Source organism: Saccopteryx leptura, chromosome 5 (genome assembly GCF_036850995.1).
Source record: "Saccopteryx leptura isolate mSacLep1 chromosome 5, mSacLep1_pri_phased_curated, whole genome shotgun sequence".
Classification (NCBI taxonomy): domain Eukaryota; kingdom Metazoa; phylum Chordata; class Mammalia; order Chiroptera; family Emballonuridae; genus Saccopteryx; species Saccopteryx leptura.
This window is the reverse complement of record NC_089507.1, coordinates 47,841,555-47,863,590: the sequence shown is the minus strand read 5'-3', so window position 1 is coordinate 47,863,590 and position 22,036 is coordinate 47,841,555.

Here is a 22,036-nt window from a genome sequence, read left to right as displayed (position 1 = left end):
TATTAAGATCCATAAAGCAAGCAGCGACTAGTGCTTCTTCTTCCTAGCCAAAACAGGCTACCAAGTGTGGAAAGCCTGGGTTGAGTGGTCCAACTGAATGATAGGCGCTGAACAGTCACCTTGACAACAATTGACTCCCAGCCCCACCTGATTATGCTGGAGACTCTGACTGCCAGAGCCTTACCCAGAGCCTTGCGCTGAGTGAGGATAGAGTGGGGATTTCCCAGCTCTTTGAGCCTCTTACTCCCCAGACAGAAGCAGTGGCAGCCTCATAGCTGGATCACCAGGCTGCTAATTCAGGAAGGGGAGACTAGGAAAGAGACTCTAGGAAAGCAAACTCTCTCATTGTTGGACTCTGCAAACACCAACAAGCCTTGACTACCAGCGAGACTAAAACCAATTATATGACATTGCTATAGAATCCCATCAACTGAAAATTCCTACCTAAGAGTGACACAGGGGCAGAACCTGGAATACAGAGTCACCGACCAGGAAGAGGGAGAGAAAAGAAAAAAGGAAGCAGTTAACCTCTCAAAATCAAGAAAAATCCACAGACTTTATAACTTGTTCCACGAATTCTTTGTTGTTGTTGTTTCTTTCTTCTATCTTATTGCCTTTATTATTATTTCTATTTCTTCCACCTCGGTCCTTTTACTCTCTGCCCATCTTATGCTACCCTTTTGTTGAACTACACTACCCATGAGTGTTACATTTTATTTCTTTTCTTCATCCTAACTCTCCTTTAGGGTTACACTCCAAAACCCTTAACTCTCACTCTCTCCCCTTTTGTTTTTTTTTTTCCTTTCCTTTTTTTCTTCCTTCGTTTCTCTCTTTTTCTTATTTTTTCCTTTCTATTCATTTCTTCTTTTCTCCTTTTACTTTTCCTCCCATTTAAGCCTCAATCACGAACAAATTATTTAATTTGGGACTCGAGTTTTTTTTGGTTTTTTTTTTTTGTTCTTTTTTTCTTCTTCTGCTTTTGTTCTTGGTTTTCCTTTATTTGTTTGTTTTTGTGGCATTTTGGGCACTTTTTACATTGCTTTTTAACTCACTAGCATTCCTCCCAACCCAAAGTCTCCATTGTATTTAGTCTTCGCTCCACTTAATACAACAGATTTTTACTTATTATTTTTATTTTTATTTTTTTCTTCCTTAATTATTGTTTTTTCTCTCCTTTTTGCTGTTTCCCTCTTATCCCTCTCATTATATCTCTTAGTCGACCATCACTTACAAGCAAATCATTTTATGCTTGTCTAAGATTTTCTCTTTTTTTTTTGTATTTAGTAGGTCCCTACTCCCTTTTTTGCCCCTTGAACTCTTCACCCCAAATCAGGCCCTCCATTATAGGCAGTTTTTGTTCCATTTAGCATAATATAATTCACAGGTCATCACGATATTTCCCTAAGGAGGTGAGAGGAGGGGAAGAGAAGAAAGAAAAAAGGGGGAAATAATAAATTATTACTTTTTTTGTGGAGTGTTTTCCTTTTTTATTTTTTATTTTTTTCTTTTTTTTCTTTTTTCCTTTTTATTTGTTATTAATTCTAATTAACACTATCAACAAGACCACCTTCAGATGCCAATAAGAAAAAGAAAATCGAACATTATGGATACAAAAGACAGAGAGGTAACACAAATAGATGTGGAAAAATCTATGGAGAAAAGATTTAACATATTGGAAGCCTTGGAGCCAAATGACAGAGAATTTAAAATAGAAATCTTAAAAATACTCAGAGATATACAAGAAAACACAGAAAGGCAATTTAGGGAAATCAGAAAACAACGATCACAAAGAATATATTACCAAGGAAATTGAAACTATAAAAACAAATCAAACAGAAATGAAAAACTCAATTCAAGAGCTGAAAAACGAGGTAACAAGCTTAGCTAATAGAACAGCCCAGATAGAAGATAGGATCAGTGAAATAGAAGACAAGCAACTTGAGGCACAACAGAGAGAAGAAGAAAGAGACTCAAAAATAATAAAAAATGAGAAAGCCCTACAGGAATTGTCTGACTCCATCAGAAAGAAGAACATAAGAATAATAGGTATATCAGAGGGAGAAGAGAAAGAAAATGGAATGGAGAATATACTAAAACAAATAATAGATGAGAACTTCCCAAGCCTGTGGAAAGAACTAAAGCCTCAAATTCAAGAAGCAAACAGAACACCGAGTTTTCTTAACCACAACAAACCCACTCCAAGGCACATCATAATGAAGATGACACAAACCAATGACAAAGAAAAAATTCTCAAGGCAGCCAGGGAAAAGAAGAATACAACATATAAAGGAAGGCCTATTAGATTATCATCAGATTTCTCAGCAGAAACTCTATAAGCTAGAAGAGAGTGGACCCCAATATTTAAAGCCCTGAAAGAGAGGAACTTTCAGCCAAGAATACTATACCCATCAAAGCTATCCTTCAAGTACGAAGGAGATATAAAAACATTCACAAACACAGAAAAAATGAGAGAATTTATCAACAGAAAGCCCCCACTCCAGGAAATACTAAAGGGGGTTTTCCAACCAGATTCAAAGAACAAAAGAAAACATAACCACAAGTAACAGCTCCATCAAGAAAACAATAAAACCAAACTTAAACTGTGACAACAAAAGAAAAAAAAAGGGGAGAAAGGATGAAGATTAACAGTAGCAAAGGACGATGAAGCGCAGAAATACTCATAAGATAGGGTACTACAATGAATATGGTAGGTACCCTTTTCATTACTTAATGGTAACCACCCTTGAAAAAAACACCACAAAAACAATTGACTTAGAAAAGGTAGCAACAGAGGAAAGAAGTATGGAACACAAACAAACAAAAACAAACAATAGAAAAACAAAAGAGAAGAATCAAACAAGATACAAAACTAACAGAAAGCAATTTATAAAATGGCAATAGGGAACCCACAAGTGTCAATAATTACACTAAATGTAAATGGATTAAACTTACCAATAAAAAGACACAGAGTAGCAGAATGGATTAAAAAAGAAAATCCAACTATATGCTGCCTACAAGAAACTCATCTAAGCAACAAGGATAAAAACAAATTCAAAGAGAAAGGCTGGAAAACAATACTCCAAGCAAACAACACCCAAAAAAAAGCAGGTGTAGCAATACTCATATCTAATAATGCTGACTACAAGACAGAAAAAGTACTCAGAGACAAAAATGGTCATTTCATAATGATTAAGGAGACACTGAATCAAGAAGACATAACAATCTTTAATATATATGCACCAAACCAAGGAGCACCAAAATATATGACAGCTACTTATTGACCTTGAAACAAAAACTGACAAAAATACAATCATACTTGGAGACCTCAATGCACCGCTGACGGCTCTAGATCGGTCAACCAAACAGAGAATCAATAAAGATATAGTGGCCTTAAATGAAATACTAGAACACCTGGATATGATAGACATCTACAGGACACTTCATCCCAAAGCGACAGAGTATACATTTTTCTCTAGTGTACATGGAACATTCTCAAGAATTGACCATATGTTGGGCCACAAAGACAATATCAGCAAATTTAGAAAAACTGAAATTGTGCCAAGCATATTCTCTGATTATAAAGCCTTGAAACTAGAATTCAACTGTAAAAAAGAGGGGGAAAAAAACCACAAAATTGTGGAAACTAAACAACATACTTCTAAAAAATGAATGGGTCAAAGAAGAAATAAGCGCAGAGATCAAAAGATATATACAGACTAATGAAAATGAAAATACGACATATCAGAATCTCTGGGATGCAGCAAAAGCAGTAATAAGAGGAAAGTTCATATCACTTCAGGCCTATATGAACAAACAAGAGAGAGCTGAAGTAAACCACTTAACTTCACACCTTAAGGAACTAGAAAAAGAAGAACAAAGACAACCCAAAACCAGCCAAATAAAGGAGATAATAATAATCAGAGCAGAAATAAACGAAATAGAGAACAGAAAAACTATAGAAAAAATCAATAAAACAAGGAGCTGGTTCTTTGAAAAGATCAACAAAATTGACAAACCCTTGGCAAGACTCACCAAGGAAAAAAGACACAGGACTCAAATAAATAAAATCCAAAATGAAAGAGGAGAGATCACCACATACATCATAGATATACACAGAATTATTGTAGAATACTATGAAAAACTATATGCCTCCAAATACAACAATCTAGAAGAAATGGATAAATTCCTAGAACAATACAACCTTCCTAGACTGAGTCATGAAGAAGCAGAAAGCCTAAACAGACCAATCAGCAGGGAGGAAATAGAAAAAACTATTAAAAACCTACCCAAAAATAAAAGTCCAGGCCCAGATGGTTACACTAGTGAATTCTATCAAACATTCAAAGAAGATTTGGTTCCTATTCTACTCAAAGTCTTCAAAAAAATTGAAGAAGAAGCAATACTTCCAAACACATTTTATGAGGCCAACATAACCCTCATACCAAAACCTGGCAAGGATGGCACAAAAAAAGAAAACTATAGACCAATATCTCTAATGAATACAGATGCTAAAATTCTAAACAAAATACTGGCAAATCGAATACAACGACATATTAAAAAAATAATACATCATGATCAAGTGGGATTCATCCCAGAATCTCAAGGATGGTTCAACATACGTAAAACAGTTAACGTAATACACCATATCAACAAAACAAAGAACAAAAACCACATGATCTTATCAATAGATGCAGAAAAGGCTTTCGATAAAATACAACACAATTTTATGTTTAAAACTCTCAACAAAATGGGTATAGAAGGAAAATATCTCAACATGATAAAGGCCATATATGATAAACCATCAGCCAACATCATATTAAATGGCGTAAAACTGAGGACTTTCCACCTTAAATCAGGAACACGACAGGGGTGTCCACTCTCTCCACTCTTATTTAACGTGGTGCTAGAAGTTCTGGCCAGAGCAATCAGACAAGACAAAGAAATAAAAGGCATCTATATCGGAAAAGAAGAAGTAAAGGTATCACTTTTTCCTGATGATATAATCCTATACATCGAAAACCCGAAAGACTCCACAAAAAGATTACTAGAAACAATAAACCAATACAGTAAGGTTGCAGGATACAAAATTAACATACAAAAGTCCATAGCCTTTCTATATGCCAACAATGAAATATTAGAAAATGAACTCAAAAAAATAATCCCCTTCACGATTGTAACAAAAAAAATAAAATACCTAGGAATAAACATAACAAAGAATGTAAAGGACCTATATAACGAAAAGTACAAGGCATTCCTAAGAGAAGTGGAAAAAGACACAATGAGATGGAAAAATATTCCTTGTTCTTGGATAGGAAGAATAAATATAATTAAAATGGCCATATTACCCAAAGTAATATATAAATTTAATGCAATTCCCATCAAAATTCCTATGACATTTTTTAAAGAAATTGAACAAAAAATCATAAGATTTATATGGAACTATAAAAAACCCCGAATAGCCAAAGCAATCCTAAGGAAAAAGAATGAAGCTGGGGGCATTACAATACCTGACTTTAAACTATATTATAGGGCCACAATAATCAAAACTGCATGGTATTGGCAGAAAAATAGACACTCAGACCAATGGAACAGAATAGAAAGCCCAGAAATAAAACCACATATATATGGTCAAATAATCTTTGATAAAGGGGCCAACAACACAAAATGGAGAAAAGAAAGCCTCTTCAACAAATGGTGTTGGGAAAACTGGAAAGCCACTTGCAAAAGAATGAAACTCGACTACAGCCTGTCCCCGTGTACTAAAATTAATTCAAAATGGATCAAAGACCTAAATATAAGATCTGAAACAATAAAGTACATAGAAGAAGACATAGGTACTAAACTCATGGATCTGGGTTTTAAAGAACATTTTATGAACTTGACTCCAATGGCAAGAGAAGTGAAGGCAAAGATAAATGAATGGGACTACATCAGAATAAAAAGTTTTTGCTCAGCAAGAGAAACTGATATCAAAATAAACAGACAGCCAACTAATTGGGAACTGATATTTTCAAACAACAGCTCAGATAAGGGCCTAACATCCAAAATTTACAAAGAACTCATAAAACTCAACAACAAACAAACAAACAACCCAATAAAAAAATGGGAAGAGGACATGAACAGACACTTCTCCCAGGAAGAAATACAAATGGCCAACAGATATATGAAAAGATGCTCAGCTTCATTAGTTATTAAGGAAATGCAAATCAAAACTACAATGAGATACCACCTCACCCCTGTTAGATTAGCTATTATCAACAAGACGGGTAATAACAAATGTTGGAGAGGCTGTGGAGAAAAAGGAACCCTCATACACTGTTGGTGGGATTGTAAAGTAGTACAACCACTATGGAGGAAAGTATGGTGGTTCCTCAAAAAACTGCAAATAGAACTATCTTATGACCCAGCAATCCCTCTACTGGGTATATACCCCAAAACCTCAGAATCATTGATACGTAAAGACACATGTAGCCCCATGTTCATTGCAGCACTGTTCACAGTGGCCAAGACATGGAAACAACCAAAAAGCCCTTCAATAGAAGATTGGATAAAGAAGATGTGGCACATATACACTATGGAATACTACTCAGCCATAAGAAATGATGACATTAGATCGTTTACAGCAAAATGGTGGGATCTTGATAACATTATACGGAGTGAAATAAGTAAACCAGAAAAAAACAAGAACTACATGATTCCATACATTGGTGGAACATAAAAACGAGACTAAGAGACATGGACAAGAGTGTGGTGGTTACCAGGGGTGGGGGGAGGGAGGACCCAAGAGGGAGGGAGGGAGAGAGTTAGGGGGAGGGGGATGGGCACAGAGAAAACTAGATAGAGGGTGACGGAGGACAATCTGACTCTGGGCGAGGGGTATGCAACATAATTTAATGACAAGATAACCTAGACATGTTTTCTTTGAATATATGTACCCTGAATTATTAATGTCATCCCATTAACATTAATAAAAATTTATAAAATAAAAAATAAAAAAAATAATAAATAGTGATGGACAAAGATTTGATAAACAGACAATACGGTGTGCAGAGATGTGTTGTAGAATTGAGCAGCTGAAACTTGTATACTTAAACCAATGTCGCCCCAATAAAATTCAGCTTAAGAAAAGTATTTCTATGTTTTTAAATCTGAGAATATGTTATATTATTTTCAAAAAAATAATTTGTTTATATTTGTTAAATTATCAAACACAATACTCACATTTGTCCAAATATAAGACCAATTGAAATGAACTCAATTATCTGTTTTTTATTGGCTGTTTATTTAATCAGATAAGAAAAAATATCCCAAACATTTAAAGTATTTTTAAAACAAACTTATGTAATGCTTATTAATTTATACTATCAATTTTAAAAGGTAGTCTCTATCAAGTCATTTTATTGAAAAATATCCCAAGATGAGATATGTTTTCTTTTCAGTAACACAAAGCATCATCTATAAATGTTAATGAAATTCCAGTGTGTTATTATATAATCTAAAATAACTATATTAATTATACAGTTTTTCTGTTAGAGACTCAAAATAAGATTTTTAAATGTTTCCAGAGCAAAAATCAATTTAAAATCAATTGGAATGAGAAAAGCCAAAAGAATGACTTCTTAAGGTCACAAATATAAAATTTAAGCCTTCCACACAATAATAAAAATGCCTAAGTTCTCTTTCATATAAACTTAATAGCAAATATATTTCAAATTTTTGTTAGATTTATTTTGCTTTTAGAATCTTTTAGCTCCACTGAGTAACATTTTCTTAAATTATTTGCCAAGCATCTTTGTTGCTGTTTTTTAAAATGTTATTTTTAAAAATAGATAAAGTTCAGTTCAATAAAAAAATAACATTTTAAGATTTAAGCAACAGTAAGAAGTGGGAAAACTTAGACATCATGAATTCTGTTCTTTACTGTTACTGCAAAATCCTCTGAGTCTTTCTAATTAGTAAATACATGTGCTACCAAGTGTGCATTTTTAATTACACATCTAATGCCAGAGGTCAGCCATTATTTACATTAAAATGGGAACTGAGATAGCAATGCAAAATCAGATGTTAATGCAAAAGCCAAAATGTTAATAAGAGAGTCTCCTGGAACAAAAGACATTATCCTAATCCATTGAGTTCATTTGATTATTGATTTATACTGTACACTTGTACACAGATTCAAGTCACAATTAAAATAAAAACCTATCTGGCCCTGGACACATCAGGGAGTTATAATACTCAAGCTTTGACAGTCTTTACCTGGAGAGAGGAGGTTAGAGAAATCAAAGACACATTGAACTTGAAGCCTGTGATCTAGAAGTCACTGAAAATGGACCAATCAGCTATATGACACCAAAGAACATTATTGAGTGAAAGTGTCAACATATGTCAGCAAAAAGTTGGAAGCATACAAAAGAGTTAAGTAAATATATTAATAAAAATTTTATACAGTATTTACTACAGTTTTAATAAAATTAACATTCTCTTAGAACTTCAATTTTCATAAATTCCTGTCAATTTTACTGTTTGTTACAAAGGACTTTTTTTTTTTCTGGCAAAGGCTTTAGCTTTGGGAAAAAGTATACAGATAGTAAGTCACTCTACATAGTTTATGAATTGAATTGCTCATATATTTTGCCTTCTTTATTTTACACAGTGATGATTTCTGACAAATGTACAACCACAATCCCTTTTAAACAATCATGATCTAATTCAGTTGCATTTGATAGTTTAAACTGATTGCATGAGTTTTATTAACATAGACTTCACTAATTCAGATATGTTTGATATTTTATTAAAATTTTGTTTAAGAAATTCTGTATTCAAGCTGATATATTTAGGAAATAATTATTAAGGTGAGAATATATTTGTGATATTATTATATTATTAATTTTATAAGAATTTCTCTTTTGTCTTGGAGGTTAAATAATTCTGACTTATTGTCATATTTTCCAACACTTCTCCAATCCAAAATCATAATAGTTTCAAGAAACTAATTACAGTATGTATTGAACATTACTCTGGGCCAGTCTATTAGAGCATTACATTACATTTCTTATTTATGCCTAATGCAACACCAGATGTTTGGTACTATTAGTATTTTCACTTTACTGATGAGACGTCTGAAACTTTAACAACTTGTCAAAGGTCTTGGGACTTCATTGCAAAGAATTTTATATTTTGAACCCATCACCATCTTACTCTATTACTTTAACATGTAAATTTAAAAATTATTAATGAATTCAATCATTAAATTACATAAAGTAAAAATTTAGGTTACTAACATAATAACTTTATAATTTAATTTTTGAAGTTACATTAAAAATATATTTTAATTCAGAAATTTTTATTAATTATTCTCTTATATTTGAGAATTAATATGATTTTGTTTTCTTTCATGTTTATTAGGTCAGTTACAGTGGCTGTGAGGTAAGATTGCATCTTGCTCTACTATTAACTTTCTGTGTGAACATAGCATATTACTTCATTTCTTTTTGCATCAGTTTCTTCAATCAGAAAAAAGAATGACAGCATCACATACTGCATAAAATGTGAAATATCAAAGAATTAATTGATATAATGTACTAAAAAGTGTTAAACATAATTTATTATTATTATTATTATCATATTCCTTTTTAAGTATTAAGTACAATTTTGTATTTGTAATTTGTCAAATAAAATCTATGGAAGTAAACATATAAAAACTAATATCTAACACATAAAAAATTGAAGAGAGGACCCAAAAACTGCATATACTTCTTAAAGAGTTTGCTATCTCTATTCTTTACCTCCCACTCCAACATTCACAGTTACCCCATCACAGTTTACCAAGAAGACTATTAGGCAATCTCATTAGAAACTTTTCCCTATTTGAGAAAGCCACATGACATCCCTGAACTCCTGAGTCAGCCCTCATAACTGGGATTCTCAGGCACTTTGAAGCCCATACTTCCCTAACCTGACCCATCTCCTACCCCTTCAGATTCATCCCTTAGACTTCTTTATCCCTAGACTTCATTCATCTCTTAGACTTCTCCAGAAGGCTGGCCAACATTAGTTAAATCAATATTTTTCTTGTATTTTGACTTCTGATTGGATTCAGCTCATGGGAATCACTTGTAGAAAATTGGAAAGAGGAAAAAGCCAGGTTGATATACTTATCCCTCAGGTTCCCTTCTTGTGTGGTCCCGACGGGTTACCATTTCTACATCAAAAACTTGAACTTCTCTGAGATGGTCTCTTCACTTAAGTCTTTCTCATGCTCTGGGTTCCTCTTCTTACCCTTTAAGGGTTGGTGGGAAAAATGGTACCCTGTTGTCACTCTCCCTATATGACTTCCCACAAACATTTATAAATACTTCCTTTGTTAAATGATCCTATTCTCAAATCTAGATGCTCAATCTGCCTGACTGTGCCACCTGTTTCTTATCAGGACCATGACTGTACATATCCTAGATCCCAAAATTTGTTCATCATTTTCTCTAGAACCTACAGTCTGATCTCAGAAAAATCCCTATGTCCTCATCTTCTGAACTCTTCCTTCGGAACCTTCTTGTTTTAACTAAGGGTAGATTCTCTTGAGGATGCTGCTACCCCTGTGATGCTCTCATAAAGTAGTGACAATATACTCTACCAGACATAGCTTCAATCAGGCTTGGTATTTACTGCCATTTGAAGGTAGTTGTCCCCTCTTCCATTCTAAAACTACCAACTTTAAAATTATGCCTCAGAACTAAATGACTTTATAACCCACCTTTTCCCTATATTACTTACAAGACCCCATCACATCAGCTCTCACCTGGAAAACTCCCAAGTCTTTTTAATCCAGCTGGTGCAGGGAGCATGGCAAGGGGAAATTTACAGGGCCATGTTGGTGATCTTCATTTTTGGATCACCAGCATTATCTCAGCCCAGGACTCCTCCCAGTAGTCTTACTATGTTTACTTAAATCATTATCTCTCTTACAGATTTTCTCTCCTTCTCAACTTCCAATATATCTCCTCCATTCTCACATTTAAGAAACTGAATTAACTCTACTTCCACCTCCACCTTCACCAGCCCACCTACACCATCACTTGTTTTTTCTGCTTTTGTTCATATAACTATAGATGAGTGATTCTCAAACATCAGTTCAACTACTCCTAGAAATTCCTGGGCTTATTTTCGTATATAAAATAATTAGAGAGAGGGTAATACTAACTTTAAAAGAAAGAGACAGGGGTTTTTATAAAAACTGCAACAAATGGGATAGTCATACCCTCAAAAAAGTGTTTCATATGTGTCTTATAACTTTTGAATGTCTTACCATGCATTAATGTATGATAAAGTCTAGCAGATAATATTCCTTAGAAAGTAAAAACAAAGAAAAATTTACCTGTTTTTAATACACACTGATTTTTTTAGTTAATTTCACTAAGCATATAATCTTGAGAGAAGATATTACTTTCATTTGTTCAGAAACTTAACAATAGCTATTTAACACTTTTGAAAATTAACTTTGTTAATCCAAATTCGGAGGGACCCGAAATATGGAAGACAGGAGCAAGATCCGTCATTTACACATTAAAGCTTTATTGTCTAGCTTGGCCAAGCGGCGGGAACTCCGACAGAAATCTGACGGAGAGTGCTGGCCCTTTGTTCTACTTAGTTTTTATAGTTTTGTAAGTGTGAAGTACAGAAGCAAAAATTGCAATTAGGAGTCCCTTACTGCTATTGGTTATAGTCATATGTCCTTTAACATGATAGGACCACATTCAATTTGCAAACCATACATCATTTTGGAGAAAACAAAATTTACAAGCCAACACAATGGTAGAAAGATGTCTCTTTACATATTAAAGGCATTCCTATATTATCTAGTGTTTATCTGCTATCTCTCTGTCCAGAGTCACACACGCATTTACATAGGAGAGGTAGTTTTGGTGGGGACAAATGCCCGCAAATGGCTCATTGCTATAAGAAAAGGTTTATTTTGGCTTTTCTCTTCCTGCACCTGGCTAGCCATTCACCCTTTTCCCCACAGGTGTGGTGGAATGTCTGGGAATCCATGTTTTCTTCCCCTTGCATTTACAATACAATGCCAAGGGCCATCCTGGTTATGCCAATCACACAGTACAGAGACTATTCTCACAATTTCTCTGCACACCTTAATCCAAATTAATAAAATGTTCTCCAAGCCTCCTAAAATATTAATATTAATTCTGTAGCCTTTGGTACTTTACACCACCTGCGGGTGAAATGGCTCAGTGGCTCCTCAATTTACCCCCCCAAAACAAAGCTCATTATATTTCAGATGTTTAAGTATAAATACAACCCAAATGTGTCATTCCATAGCTGTGCACGTTCTATTAACAGGATTCTCCTTCTTAGTGTAGTCATTTAAATAGTTCATGTTTTCCATTGCAGTCATGATCTAGAAATTAAATCAATTAATTATTAATTTGTTATAAATAATTTTATTTCTATTTCTGATTTCAGTTTAGACATTCTGTTGACATTTTTAAAATGAAAGGTGAAGGTGATATATTTTATAGAAATATAAGTTTTGCAGAGTAAAGACCAAGGTAACACATATTTGATATAAAGAGAAGTTGTCAGCATGAGGGCACTGAGGTCCTTCACTCACATGGGCACTCTGAATGGACATTCATGCACCACTTCCTTCTCAAAGACAGCACTCCAAAAATTGGCCTCAGCTCACTCTTACACCATTACTTTCTTTCTAAATTGGCTAGATTATTCTCCAAGAAATAAAAGCATGCTACATAATCTTTCATAAAAAAAAAAAAAGTTTTCCTTGAGAATGTCTGGCCATTATCAAATTTCTTTCCTCCATTTTGTAGCAAAATCTCAAGATAGTTTAGCTGTTTCTCAACCCTTTCTTATTTTTTCTCCCTGTTTATTTGGGCTTGTTTATTTGGGCTTTACCTTCACTACTATGCCCAAATATCTCTTGTTCAAGGATAGCACCTCCACACTGCTAAATCCAGGCTTTCTGGTCTTTTGTTTTGTTTTACTGATCTGTCACAGAATTTAACTCAATTGATTTTTTGGTTTGGGGTTTTGTTTTTGTTTTTTGGGTTTTTCTTATGCTATTGTATTGTAGTTCCCTAGGGGTAATTGCTCAGACTTCTTATCTTCCCTTAGTAATTTCATCCAGTCTCATGATCTGATCATCTATATGCAGATGATTCTGAATATATCCCTACAACCTTAGACCTGTGCCTTTAACTGAAGATTTGCTGTCCAGCTTATTATTAAATATCTGCTCTTAAAGTCTAATATGGTACTTCCAATGCAAACATGCCCATATCAAAACTTTCATTTCATCCCCAATACATTCTTCATGCAGTCTTTCTTAAACTTGCATGATGGAGCTATTCACAAACCTACCTCTTATGGTTATTGTGAGAATTAAATGACAATATATATAAAGTGCTTGGAACAATGTCTTTGTAAGGGAGGAAAATTTTTGTTCAACTCTCTTAGAATGTCAGACTGGCCTGAAAATTAACCTGAGAGAAACAGATAAAAAATAGAAAAGCTTAGAAATTTTATTGTATTTTTCTACATAACTGGGAGCTTTCATAAGAGAAGGAAGATCCTAAAGAAGTAACCAGAACAGGTTTTTGTTTTATTTTTTCTTTGAGACAAACAAACATTAAATTGGAGAGGAATTGACAACAAGATAAAGTTGTTTGGGCCAGGGATACTCTGACTGGGGCTAGGTGATCCTTATCTCCCTTAACTTGAAAGATAAGGGCTAGTGTAACAAGGTTGTTAGCAGATTCCTCTGGTGCCATCTCTGGGCTGATAAGTGTCTGTCTCCAGTCAAAGGAAAATTGACTTCCTGCCTTTAGGCAGAATATGGAGAGCTTTTCCTGCATTTACTACTTCTTAATTATCTTCAGGTCAAAATAATTTTTTTTATGTCAAAGAGACATATTTAGGAGTAACAGACTCCAGTTTCCTTCACCTACTATGTAAGTGAGCAGTGTGTTAGCTTTTGTTGTGCTCATTGTCTTAAACTAGAATTCTTCACATTATCTTCAATGCATCTATAATATTGTGAATGATTAAAAGTGAATATTAAATGTTTTTGTCTAAAGACTTCCTTTTTAATTTAAGGAAAATAAAATCTGCAAGTTTTAAAGATATATGAATGAAGTATTTTATTTCTGGGACTGTTTAATATGCTAGCATTCTCTAAATATTTGGATATTGTGAAAGACCATTTTTCTCCTAGAAATAAAATGTGTATAATACAGAAAAACAGCATCCCTTAAAAATGAAATAGTCAATGATCAAGCCTCTAAGCAGCTACTGCTTTTATTCCGGTGCTGATGCCCATTGTAGTTAGCTTTCAAAAATATAAGTAAATCATTAGACAGAGTGCTTCTTATTATTTGAGAAATTCCATCCCAGGAGATGGGGTCTACCATTCATACTGTCTGCTGAATGAAAGCCCTAAGACATAAAGAGAGAGTCTCGGCTTGAATGGAATCTGACAGTAAATACTGTTCCTGTCAGTCAGGCTCAAACAGCCAGTGGGACTGCAGCAATTTTTGATATAATTAAGCTTCATGCTTAGCATAAGTGATGGATTTAATCAGCCATATGATTCACATTATATGTCAAATGATCAAAAGATGACACACTGCACATGAATGTCTCTTTTCATTCTAAAGGCGATCCTTTCTATGGCATAAAATAAAAAAGATCATTTGTAAGGCATGTCCTCCCTTTATCTTCCCATATCTTTCTCTAGGTTCTTCTTGTTTTCAAGCTAAATATTTCTACATATTCTAACACATGTGACTTCTAGCTGTGAAAATTTCCCATGGGGGTTAAATAACAAATTAACACTACCTTGGGTAAAGGTTTCCTAATTAGCTGATCAAGGCTATCGCCAGGAGAGGAGGCAAACCACCATGATATTCTTAACACTTTACACATTCCTCCCTCATCATCTTCCCCACCTCCCTGCTAATTCTATATGATTAGCTCAGAGGGCTTGAAATGAGTTTAGTTTTTGTGAGGAAGCTTTTTGTAAGTTGCAATCTTTCTTTTCTAAATATGTTTGTTGTCAGCAAGCCAAAAGGACATTTAAAATCTTCTGTAAGTTTCATCTAAGAGAGATCAAGGTTTATAATAAAAGGTTATTTGCATATAAATTATACCTAGAATGTACCAGGAAGTGGAAGGCTAAGAAATATTATTATTTGCATAGAAAATAGAGGGCAATCTCTGATATGAGACCATTTTTTAAAATTCTGTGAAGTTAGATGGCTTGTATTTCTTCTTATGGCACAACCAGCTTCAAGTTCAGGGGTAAAGCCTGGCCATCGGCAATACTCCCAGCCATGAGCATGCATGACATTTAATTGGAGATCAACATTCTGTGAAAGTGTTTACAAAAGGATCTGTGTGATATCAGAGTAAAGTTCTCAGTCTATTCTAACAGAAATTTTAGAAATTCAGGTGCCATTTATGTGTGTCTGGAGACTTACACACAACTAAAAATAGCAAAACTAACAGCACTAGTTAGTAGAACTCTATATAATAAATATTCCATTTACTTAAAACACATTCTCCTTCACAAATATTTAATTCGTTGCAGTCATGATTCTGCAAAATAGTGATATGCAGTGGTGGGATTCAAATAATTTAACAACCGGTTCTCTGCCTTAATGAGTATTTTCAGTATAAAAACAATATACTGAAAGGTAGGTTATTATTTCATGCATTTAATACTTAAATAAGAACAATAAAAGAGGTACATAAAACTAGATTATGCTATAAGGAAAAGTTTTAAAATATTAATAAAAAAATTAAATAATACCTGACCAAAAAGCAATAAAACTGCTATTTAAGATATTTCTAAATACAGCTTGTCACCCCCTGGTTGTTTGGCACTTTTTCTCCTTTCACTATGTTTGTTTACTGCAGTAACAAACACAGGGAATTGAAATGTAGTATTTCATCAAAGTTATAATGAGTTTTATAAAATGAATAAATAAATATCACAAGCATAGTTGAACGTTAAAAAAGTAAGGAATGTAAATTTGTGATTTCCACATTGGGTGAATGCTCAGGCGCTCACCTTAGAGAGAACCCTGATTACCAGTGCCATTTTAACAACTGGTTTGCAGAACTCAACCAAAAATTGCGTATCTGTTCTGCCGAACTGGTGTGAAACAGCGGAGTCCCACCACTGGTGATATGCATGGAGACAGAACATTTCTGACTATAAATTTGGCTTTAAATAATTCTCAGTAGTTTACTTCTGTGAATAGTAGTAGTCATTGTTTGAAATGAACTATATAAGCATTTTGATGAAAAATTTCAACTGAAAAGAGAAAATCTTCTGCACTCCACTGAAAGGTCAACATTCTTAGAATTATAATAACATAATTTGTATGAACACTATCCAGGATGAATTTGAGCAACCCTCTGCCCTCCTGTCCGCTGTTACAGAGAAACCTAGGAATTGACTACTTCATGAGTCAGCTGTATAACAAGAGGACTAGTTGAGTAATTTGTTTCTAATAGGAAAAAAAAAAAGATTGAAGGCAGATTCTAAGCATAGAGACACCTTGCTAATGAGATAACACCTGGATAAATTAAAAACCTCACCTAGCCTGAAGTCATTTAAATTTATTCTTTGTTCATTTCTCTTTGTTTCCTCCTCCCTCTCCTCTCTAGTCTCTCACTGACTCTCACATATTTAAACTCTGATGTGATGGTTATTTTATTTTAGTATAATGGTGAGAAGTCACAAATCAAATGAGATGTATGGAATGCAAAACAATGCAAGTTATTTAACTACAAAGATTTAGGCTTTGTCATTTTTATTTTTTATTATTTTAAAATTTTTATTAATTTAATTTTATTGTGTTAACATGGATTAAAGTGTCCCATTCAATATAACACCCTCATCCCACCCCCATGTTCCCCATTACACCCACCCCCTTGATTCCCTCTCCCTAACTCCCTCCCTCCTTCCCTCTGGGATTTGCTGTGCTGTTATCTGTATGTATGTATTATGTATATATAATTTCACTAATCCCTGAACCTTCTCTGATCCTATCCCCTCATCCCTCTTCCCTCTGACAGCTGTCCTATAAAAGCAAACTTTTGAAAGCTGCTTTAAATCTACTTTAGAAATCTACTAAGAAAGCTATTTCCTGAGGGGCTGATTCATCTAGGGAGCATCTTTGATTACATATTGAGGACCTCACTGACTCTAAAAGAGAGAGCACGTTGAGTTTCTCACTGCTGATTTTCAATCATAGGAACTAGATTCAATAAATTCCAGTGTGAGTCAAAGATGGAGTGCAACAGGAGAGAAGACATTCACTAGTTTAGGATTCACTTCTAAAAGAGGATCAGTTATTTCAATCACTTTAGTGATGGTGGAATTTTTATATTTTACATCATTTCTTCTTTCACTTGGGAAGATAATATTATAATAACCTGAGCATCTGAGAGGATAAAATAATTCACAAATTAGTGAATTTTAGCAAATAGCACACAGTTTTTTTTAACTTTAGTAGGCCCTCAATGTTTTGTAGTATAATTTAATTCCCATAGAAGCATAGGTCCTCTCTTCAAGTTTTCTTTTCTTTATTATACACTTCACTTAGATGCAACAAGTAACTGTTTATTAAGTACATATTGTGCACAAAGCTGTAGCTACTCAAGATAATAAAAGGTAAGGAAAACATAATGTTAAAAGTTTCCTTTAAGCTAGTGTATTTATAATGGCATACAAGACCTTGAATTATCTGATTTTTTTTTTATAAAGTCAGAGAGAGAGAGTCAGAGAAAGGGTCAGAAATACAGGAAGAGAGAGAGAGATGAGAAGCATCAATTCTTTGTTGTGGCACCTTAGTTGTTCACTGATTGATTTCTCATATGTGCCTTGACCAGGGGTCTACAGCAGAGTAAGTGACCCCTTGCTCAAACCAGCAACCTTGGGCTTCAAGCCAACAACCTTTGGCTCAAGCAAGCAACCATGAGTTCATGTCTATGATCCCATGCTCAAGCCAGCCACTTCATGCTCAAGCTGGTGAGCCCGTGCTTAAACTGGTGACCCCAGGGTTTTGAACCTGGGTACTCTGTGTCTCAGTCCAACATCTATCCACTGTACCACTGCCTGGTCAGGCTGAATTATCTGATTCTTGATTTAGATGTTTTTCCCCAACTAAACTCTATGGTGCTTTGATAAGAAAATAAAGTTAATCTTTTAAATAACCAGTTTCCACTTTACCTCCTCACAGATGACAAATATTCTTTATTCACTCTACAAATCATACAGGTGGATCTCCATGACCTCTGCCCCTATCTAGTAAGTTTGATATTTGCCAAAGTATGTTATATTTGTTTTCAAATCTGTTTTATGTAGTAATCATGTTATTGTTATTTTAACTTAATTAACTATGAGTAAACCAATGAAACATGCATGAGAAAAGGCATTACTTTCATAAAAACTACATTAAATATTTTACAAAGAATAAATCTGTGTGTAATGCCAGTGGTCACTGCCATAGCCATACAGGTTCCATTTGGATTCGGGCAGACAGTAAAGGAACTGTGGAGCCAGAAAATGGTGGGCCATTCTGTTTATTAGAGTCTCCTAATGGTGGATGAACAAACAGGCAGGGAAGATTGCTTCCCTTTCTCTCAGGTTTCCCAAGCGCCAATTCCCTCTCTGAACTCTCCTGGACTCACAGGCAATCACCAGCTTAGGCAGAGCTCCCAAGTCCCTCAGCACTCTACAGCAATATTAGCGGGGTGGAAATACCCCATTCTCCAGCAAACAATAACAAACAACTGACCCTCCCCATGGAGGCAGGCAATCCACTACTTGTAGTCTGCCATCCTGAGGGCAAGCTCCCACAGTCTTTCCTAGACTATACATACATGGTGCTGCCCTAATACAAGCGAGCAAACCTAAAAGACACTTATTACACACTTGTTTACCCAACACTGTGTTAATAAAATAAAATGAATAACTATAATGGGAAAATCTAAACTTAACATTGCTTTACAAATGTCTTTACAGTTTAGTTTTATTCTAAAAAAAACAAAATTGGAAAGTATTGATCATGAATTATAGGAATTATTTATAAAAAAAATATTACATGAAATTCCAAGTTGTGGCTCCTATACTCTAAAAAAGTCCTTAATAAACATGCTTGCATATATATGAAATTAAAATGAAATGTTTAATATATACATCTTTACCATTTCTAGCTATAATGGATTGGTGGAATTAACTAACCAACAAGAGATTACAACAGCTTAAGCATGCTCCTTGCTTCTTATCTTGATGTTTTTATATCAGCTGTTTTGTTAGCTTAAAACAGGGGTCCCCAAACTAGGGCCCGCGGGTCGCATGCAGCCCCCTGAGGCCATTTATCCGGCCCCCGCCACACTTCTGGAAGGGGCACCTGTTTCATTGGTGGTTAGTGAGAGGAGCATAGTTCCCATTAAAATACTGGTCAGTTTGTTGATTTAAATTTACCTGTTCTTTATTTTAAATACTGAAATACTGTATTTGTTCCCGGTTTTTTTTTTTTTTTTTAACTTTAAAATAAGATATGCACAGTGTGCATAGGGATTTGTTCATAGGTTTTTTTATAGTCCGGCCCTCCAACAGTCTGAGGGACAGTGAACTGGCCCCCTGTGTAAAAAGTTTGGGGACCTCTGGCTGAAAACAATCAACCTTTCTCTTTTCCTCCACTTAATTTAGTACTTGCCCATTCTCCTTCTTAGTCTTTTTTATTCTAAGTGTGGTTAATTCATACATTTTTGGGTACCTATCTAAGACATATATTGTGTGTGTTAGCCTGTTAACAGTATGTATGTGTATGTGTGTGTGTGTGTGTGTGTGTTCATACATCCTATGCTCAGAAAATAATACTCAGATATTTTGTAAATAAAATTAAATTTGATTGTATTAATTCAACTGATTAAACTCAAAACTCTATATTTTTCCTTAAAGTCTGTTTATATCAATAAAATTACTCCTCTGTTTATAAACCTATTAAAGTTTAACAAAGTGGTCTTTTGGTCTTTAGATTAATATCCCTTCTCATTGACAAACAGAATAATTTACTAAAATTTTAAACTGCATTTGGTTTTCTTATTAAATACTCCAATAAATCTCAAGTACTTAAATAATACTTGTAAATCTGATAAATTGAACTTATAAATATCTTTACTCTTAAGTTCATTTAAGTGTTCCAGTAAAGTTTATAACCTGAGTAAAACTTGAACTTATAATAATAATTACACATATTATATTTTTATAAAATATTTTGGGGAGGAATGTTAATTAAGCCAAATGCTCTTAAGCATTATACATACTAATGTTATAAAGTACTGTTCTTCCAGGTTTACATAGAGACATCAAGTCCAAATAATTTTTGAGGGTTTTATTAATAGGAGGAGATTTATTAATAAGCCGGCTGCATATGACTAACACGGGGTATAGCTGACTCAAATTGTGCAGTCCAGAATATAGCTCTGAGGCTGGTTATACCCTTGATCACATACAGGTTGGGAGGAAAGGAAGGAGCAGGGGAGTTGTGACACAATTATTAACAAGCTTATAACATTTGTCTATAGAATTTATAAAAAAACATTCTTACATATTAAAACTTATAAGGTAACACAGTAGCAAAAGATGTCGTTTTACATATTAAAAGACATCCCTAAATCTTTTAGTGTCCATCTGCCATTCCTTTGTCTTGAGGTACATACATCAATCACATGATTTCAGGATAGGAGGGACTCACATGATGTTAGAGGATAAGCATTTGTGAATCGCCCATTAAGGAGAAAAAAAGGGGAAAGGAAAGGCCACTTAAATCTTTCTTTCCTCTGCTGCACCTGGCTAGCTGTTTACCTTCTTCCTCACAGGTGTAGGAAAGGGAGAGTGTCCAAGTTTCCTTCCTCCCTTCATTCTCCACAGTAAGAAGGAGGCAAGAAACCTAACTCTTCCTTTTTGTAAATTAATATTAATATTAATTTTTGCAATTCTTCGGTATCTTACCACACTAATAATACCAAATATGCACAGGAGATATTCCTTAACACAAAAGTAGTTTTCATGTGTTTATTTTATTATTTCTAAACCAAACTCTAAATCTTCTTGCATTTAAAGTATAGTAACCCACAAAAGAACAATTATATCATTTTTTGGTTGTCAGAATAAAATCCCCTCCCCCCATATGTCCACACCCTATCTCTGGAAACTAAATATTGATCTTACATGGCAAAAGTGATTTTGCAAAGCAAGTAAGGATATGGACCTTGTGGGTCAAATAAGTTTGCAAATATGATGTATATGTTTGCTCGCTTATAGTTTGCATTGGGTGTGGGGGACAGGCTGTAAGCAGGCAGGGTTCTTAAAGCCTAAGGCTTAGTTTTAAAACTAAGCTTTTCCCCACATCTTTAACTGTTGCATAATAGGGGGTGGTACACTCTCTTGAGGAATCCCATTATGCCTCAGATAAATGACTTTGTATCAGAGACTTCCTTGTTTGTATATTGGATTAAAAGTTATGTTTTTGCACTGTAAAATTGGGCAGAGGAGCCCATGCTGGAGGAGAGCAGAAAAAGGTCACGTGGAGGAGAGAAGAAGCAGCCAGGATGGTGGAGTGCTGAAGGAGAAGCCAGTTTGTGCAATTTGTGTAGAGAGAAGGAGTTGGGAACAGAAGTGAATAAGGCTGGTGAGGTAGAAATCTTTGATTCTAGGAAACTTGGAAAAGTCAGTGGCTTTGGGAGCCCTGAATGGAAAGGAAAGTGTTTTCCCACTGTGTGTATTTTTTGTCCACCAGGTGTAAGCTAGGATTAAAGCTAATGGCCCACCAGTTCTTGGCTCCAATTTTTCATTACCGTCTGTCCAAATCAAATGCGAACCTGCATGGGCCAGGTGGCTGTGATGGTGGCCGTGGCTACTGGCTTCACAGACCTGGAGGTGGAAGGATGGTCCTGGATTTTCTACTTTACCCAATCTAATCACATAAGT